This window comes from Limulus polyphemus, unplaced genomic scaffold, assembly GCF_000517525.1.
Source record: "Limulus polyphemus unplaced genomic scaffold, Limulus_polyphemus-2.1.2 Scaffold1145, whole genome shotgun sequence".
Taxonomy (NCBI): domain Eukaryota; kingdom Metazoa; phylum Arthropoda; class Merostomata; order Xiphosura; family Limulidae; genus Limulus; species Limulus polyphemus.
Window position 1 is genome coordinate 156456 of NW_013666755.1, and position 7253 is coordinate 163708.

The 7253-nt window shown below is 32.7% G+C and overlaps 1 protein-coding gene across 6 annotated transcripts in view; it reads left to right on the forward strand.

The window, feature by feature from the left end:
- The window catches only part of LOC106462337 (receptor-transporting protein 3-like), a 77981-nt gene that overhangs the window by 20820 nt on the left and 49908 nt on the right, over positions 1 to 7253 (forward strand). The gene's annotated exons all lie outside the window — the stretch shown is intronic.

Genomic DNA, 7253 nt, shown 5'->3' on the forward strand with positions numbered 1-7253 from the left:
AATTTGAGAACAGAAACTTATTTGGAATATGTTAAGTTTACAGCTGTTATACCTCCACAAACTTCACATTCACACCTACTTTAGAACCATTTTTTTCCTATATGAAAGAATATGACGTTTTCAACATTATTGTTCGATCATGTATGATATTAGTTTGTTGTTTCTATTCTTCCAGTGGCTTAAACAATTATGAAGTATTTAATATAGGATATATTGTAATTACCTATCCCACTGTATAGATATATGGATAAACCTGTTTTACACTATAAATTGTTAGTTATTAGGGCTACAGTTATTTGTTTTTAAAGGATCAGTGGTGTACATTATTTATTCTGTTCTAGCGAAATTACCCGGCTTTGCTCGGGTTATTAGGTTGATTTATTCTGCACGACTATGTCAGTTTGTGTATTCTGAACCCATTTTAGCATAAAAGAATTAATTTGTTGATCGTGAACCCAAGGATAAGATATCAAGGAAGTTCCAGACCAGATAGAAGACTAAATATTGTTTGTAAGTGTGTAAAACTTTTGTACATAGATCATTATTTGTAATAACTGTTATTCTAAATTATGTTATTGTTGTTTGTATATTAAGATACATTTGTATTCAAAAAATCCTGTGTGTGTGTGTATCAATCTTGTTGGCAAATATCATAAATTGGATACATATCGACATTTATTTAGTTTCTAAATGTAATTATATTTTAACTCGGTTTCAGACTATTTAAAATTATAATACGTTACGTAATAAATTGGGGACTCGTCCGGGGTACATTATAATACGTAACATGATACAAACTTTATACTGTACTTTATAGATATATGCCTGAATTATGGGACGCCAAAGGTTTTGTCGTAGGAAGAGTGTACCTTATCTTAACTAAATATATAGATTTAACATTAATACTCTTTCTAATAAATATATATTTGTTTAAAGTTAGCAAAATAAGATCGTTTATCCCCTGATTTGTTAGTTGGAGAACTAAATAAAACACCAATCTAAAAAAGATGCTTTGCTCAGGGGACTCCAGATAATGTTCTCGCTGTCTATTAACCCGAATCTTTGACAAACTGTTACCCGATAGTTTACTTTCTTATATCAAGAAAATATACTAAACCCCAACATTGTCAGGTATGTAATTAATGCCAACTGCTGGAGCTCATTTTTCTCAAATTTCAGAAATAAGGTGAATGTACTAGTTAAACATTTCAACTAACAACTCAGAAATGACAAGAACTCGAGAACAAATTCAAATCAGAGGCAGCCTAAGTTCAAGTTATTTTTGCTTAAGGCACGTATCCCCATTTTCATCAAGCTTGTGAGTTGGAGTGAATAATAACTTAAGCTTGTTGTCATTAGCAAGATCTGTACAGAGAGTTATCAATACGATTTTGGAGCTTCACCACGTCGTTACAGTTCTTGTCGCCACATCCGTTGATGCTCTATCTATTGGCTGTCCATCGTGACATTGGCCCTCTTTGAAATGAAACAAAATCCCGTGAGATGAATAAAACAAACATCTGTAGCAATACAAAACAATACTACCTTGATTATGATGATTATATTAACATTGATAAATGTTCAATGGATGCTCCGTGAGCTGTACTTGCGGATATGATTTTGTTAATCATCTTGTCCCCACAGTTATTGAAAGTCACCCATTCGTAGCTAAAAACCATAATTATCTCACTGATTGTACTGTAAGTACATCTTAACGATGTCCCTGCAGCAAAGTTTTCATTAAACCAGGCTTCTTTAGAGAATATAAGTTCTTCTTTCAGTTTACCTGCTCATTTATTATGAACACGAAATCTAAAGAAATGAAAGATACAAAAGCTCCATCAGTGAACTTGATGATTGTGTAGTCGAAAGGGATTGCTGTGATTTCAATTTACTCGATTATCTTTTTATTGGAAACAGCCGTTGATTTGGAGGTGTGGTTGGAAGCTTATGAACTTTGAATTTTAAATTCCTGTTTGTTGTATTTATTAATGGCAGTAGAATATATGATAAATTCAATCAAAATAGCCTTTTGCATCGGATGACTTCCTTAGATACATAGCCTTTACTTCGAGGATGAGAGTGATGGTCCTGGTTGGCTTAGAATATGATTTTGAAGTCAGTTTTTACCTCAACATTATGTTTTACGAACTTTTCGGGTACCTTTAAGAACATTGAGAACTTCTATCTTCACACTATTGTTTCCGTTGTCTTTACAATGTACAATGTTTACCAGACAACCATAAGCCTAGTAGCGATTTTATATATGTGAAATCAGTTCTTGTCTATCACGTGACCGTAGATCTAGAACAATCCCAACATTTACAGAAAGAAAGTAGTTAATTTACATAGTGGTTCTTGTAGTCAGAGGAAGCTGTAATACCTTACAAAGGAATTGGCTGGATGACGGAGAATAGTGATTTTTATAGTCGTAAGAGGTTGGGTGAGCCTTACAAGGGATATGGATGGATGACGGGATAGAATACGCCTAAATTTAGTGACATGATAAACAGTATTTCAATCCTTGTTACACTTTAACTTTAACTACGCTATCCTGTCATCAGCCAGATATGACTCTAGACCTTGCCATCAGCCAGATTTGATTTTAAGACTCGTATTAGCCTGTCATCAGCCAGATATGACTCTAAGGCTTTCTGTACTCAGTCATCCATCAAAATATGTTATTTTCTTTATAAATATAAAAATATTAAAACTTCATGAAACTTAGCTTGATTGTTTTTAACAAATAGTTATTTTTAATTAACATATCTTATAACATGTTTAAATACTTAAGTTGTTTTAATTTGTTAAGAAGTATATGAAGGATGTTTGGAGCAATGTTAGTTTGATTCAGAAATTCTTTCATAGCCAAACAAGGGCTATTTGCGCTAATCGTCCCTAATTTTAAACTTATAAACTAGAGACAAAGCACGTAGTCAAGAACACTCTCTTCCACCTCTTGAGCTTTTGAAATAAAAAGTGGAATTTGACCGCCACTCTTACAATGCACAACACAGTCACAGCTCCAAAGTTCGGAGCGCAATGTTGGAGAAACATAGAAAAGTTATGTTTTTATAATATCTAAATATTTAAATGTGTATAATATAATTATTTAGTAATTCAATTGTGTGTATTAGACTTGGAATGTTTATCATGGCTTTATTTCTAATTTTGGTACATGGTGGCCTTAAATCAGGTGTTTGTATATGTGTTTTTGTGAAAGTTGTATGGTTTGATAGTTTCTACATGTATGGTGTTTATTGTATTCTATAAGTACATATTATTCGTATGTGGAGGAAGTTCCAGAGTCTTGGTCGAGTATATAATTAGTCATTGATTAAGGACTACACAGGTAACACATGTTACAATGGTGAAAAAAAGTTACAATTGTTTCAAGTAGCACTAAAAACCTGGATGAGCGTAAATTGCATTGATTTGTATTATTTGTTTTCACAGCTTTGCTAAATATTGATGTATTATGTATATTAGTTTTTCAGAATTATTTTGGTACTAGGGATAAGCTTGTGCTATGCCTGCTAAGAAAACTTAAAACTATTATTGGATTTTGATAATAAATGATGACAATTTACTTCACAGAGTGTTCTCGAAATTATTAGGATTGTAACAAAATCCTAAAGAATTGTTATATAACATGTCAGAGACCTTTATAATTTCTATATAACTGACTTAGGGAATGTCTTTAGAAGCATTTAGAACATTTATAGAAACAATGTCCCACTTTCCTAAAGATATTCTTTAAGTTTTATAAAAACAATTCTACAAGATATATATATGATAAATCTTCTTCTTTTTTTTATAAAATTCCTATAAAAGTTTTCGTTGGGGTCTGATCATTATGCACAATGACCTTTCTTTTATCATTACCGTCGTTAATATCAGGAATATTACAATAACTGGTGAAATTGAATGGAAATGAGGTTATCAGTAACAAGTAACATTAATGAAAGGCATTGAAGTCTATAAAAATGTATGTGTATAAGTACTGAGTTACTCGTATAAGTGGCCTGTTTCTGTGAGACAATGCTGAAACGTATTACTGAAGGTTTTTCTAATGTAGTGTTTGAGAGTATCATCTAGAAGCGGATTTGGCCCTTAGTACCTTTATATGTCACCATATGAATTCACAATGGCTTCTTAAATATGTGTTGAAGTGTAATATGATGTAAGGTCCTAGCTTCCACGAAGACATAATCGTACTGTATATCGCAGGCTGAAAAACTGGTTTATAGATTTGTAAACATTTAAAAGCGGAGAACATAAATTTTCGTATTTATCCAACAAACCTAGACAATAGAAAGGAATATTTTAAATTCTAACTATAAAGTTTTGAAAATAATGAGTAATTATATTATGTTTTGAGACGTATTGAATATAAAAAAGGATATTAAAAGTACTATGTATTTTGTTCATTAGCTCACAAGACAAAGGTTTTTTGTTTTATATATTTATACATATATATATTTCTACACGTTTAAATACTCCATTGTAAAACTTCCAAATGATATATACACATACGCAAAGTTTGTGCTCAATAAATTACGCATTTATTACACACATTCTTTTCCAACTAAGTTCCTTGTTTGAAACTACCTTTTCCAGTTTGCAGGCATCATTGTCAATTGTATCCCGCTTTTAATAAGGTCATATTCGAATTAGATAAGTTTTAATATTATGAATTAATTTTAATCATTTTAAGAAAGTAGCAGTTCAATAAATTGCAAACTAGATTTCATTAAGAAATTAATATCTTAAGTTTGCTACAGAGTAATTGGTCCACGTGGAGATTTATAATGTTTTTTGCAACTATATATATACAAAGCTCTAAAGAATCATCGGTGTAATCAAATTATGAAGTACTTTATGCTACCTGTAAATAATGTTAAGAAAAATAGCTCTTTTTAAGCACAAATTAAGCAAAAAACTCTAACTAACTGAAATCAATTTACAAAATATACAGTTAATTACTCGACTAATTTCGACGTATCATGTACATCATTTTCAAGGATATACTGTGCGAAACCGCGACGTCTACGATACTTGTTTTTAGTTTGATTTCGACATACCTCACGTCATATTTTGGTCTGATTTCGACATACCTCACGTCATATTTTGGTCTGATTTCGACATACCTCACGTCATATTTTGGTCTGATTTCGACATACCTCACGCCATATTTTGTTCCGTTGAAGAATATTTTCTATAATGGATTCACTTGAAAGCCTATATTATTGTTTATGAGTCTGTCTGCATTTTTATGTTTTTTAACTTATTCCCTAATATTTCTTTGGTGAAAACATTTTGGTTCTGCCATGAGTTTTGTTTCTATGAATTTGCTTTTGTGTTCACTCAAGCGGTGATGGCTGATTTTTCCATTACCAAACAGCGACGATGATTTTCGTGTTATTTTATTCTTACTCTAAGAGTTTGTTTGTTTGTTTCTGAATTTCGCGCAAAGCTACACGAGGGCTATCTGCGCTAGCCGTCCCTAATCTAGCAGTGTAAGACTAGAGGGAAGGCAGCTAGTCATCACCACCCACCGCCAACTCTTGGGCTACTCTTTTACCAACGAATAGTGGGATTGACCGTCACATTATAACGCCTCCACGGCTGAAAGGGCGAGCATGTTTGGTGTGACAGGGATTCGAACCCGCGACCCTCAGATTGCGAGTCGAGTGCCTTAACCACCTGGCCATGTACTCTAAGAGACCGTCTAGTTTGACCTATGTAGACTTTGTTGCATGGGATTTGGATCGAATACGTTCCTTATTGTGAGGAAAGGAAATCCACTGTAAACTATTAATAAAAGTCCAAAGATACAGCTTTTGAGTGGATTGTTTATTTTTATTTAACTTTCTTTTACGACGTTTCAACTACTCACCTGATGATGACCACATGAGTGGTCGAAACGTCGTAAAAGAAAGTTAAATAAAAATAAACAATCCACTCAAAAGCTGTATCTTTGGACTTTTATTTGAATATGTTCATTGTTTCTGGAAGTCATTGTTTCAAAGATAAAAAAAAACATCAACTTTAAAAATAATCTGTTTATCTTAATACCAATCATAATTGTTTTTTACTGAAGCAAACTACTAAGATGATAATTTTCGTTTTACACACACACACCGAAACACGCAAACACATACATATATATATATATATATGGATATAATTTTTTTACGTGATAAAACAATGCTCTTCTTCTGGTGTTCTTCAATAACCAAGTTTCGTTAATTGTGAGTTAACTACTTTGGAAATCTCATGTGCGTTCATCGTATAAATATATATTTGTGTGTGGTATGGCGTAATAGAAGGCTAGTTTGTGTGTGGTATGTCGGAAGATAACACTAAGCTTGTTAATGGTATACCGGAAAAGAAGACTAGATTTATTTGTGGCCTACGAGAAGAGAATGCTAAGTTTGTGAGTGGTATGTCGGAAGAAAATACTAAACTTGTATGTAATATATCGGAAGAGAAGACTAAATTTGTATGAGGTATACTGGGAGAGAAGACTTAGGTCATGGGTGGTATGTCGAAAGAGAAGATGAATCCGGCAATAATTTTGATATTCCTAAAACACTAACTCAAGTAATTCGATAATCTTCATTTCTTGTGTTTGTATATATATCTATAATATATGTTTTTTCTACATGTGAATGACCTTTCCGATACTCTTTTTTGCTATCTTACATCCAACAATCTCACATCCAACCTACCTGATATGTTCTGGTATTGAAGAAGGTTCTTGCGACAGACCAGAGATCTGAAATGTCCTTGTTATACACAGTTGGTTTACATGGGACTAACTAAATGAAATGTTTTATAAACCTCTGCAGTTCAAACTTAGAATCTTAATTTTTATAGAGCATTGTTAACAAATTCGATGACGAGGAACCCACTTTGAGACTAATAATGGCTGGAGACGGCTTAAATGGGTAATGAAGAAAAACTTTAATATAAGTTTAACATGACAGCAAATGTACAACGTTTCGACAGTGTTTTGTTATCATCAGGTGATGATGATGATGATGACAAAACCTTGTCGAAACGTTGTACATTTGCTGTCATGTTAAACTTATATTAAAGTTTTTCTTCATTACCCATTTAAGCCGTCTCCAGCCATTATTAGTCTCAAAGTGGGTTCCTCGTCATCGAATTATCCCACTATGTTTCGAACGTACTATCAGTATACTAAGCTCGAGTTTCCACCAGCAAGAGTCCACCTTGAAGAAATG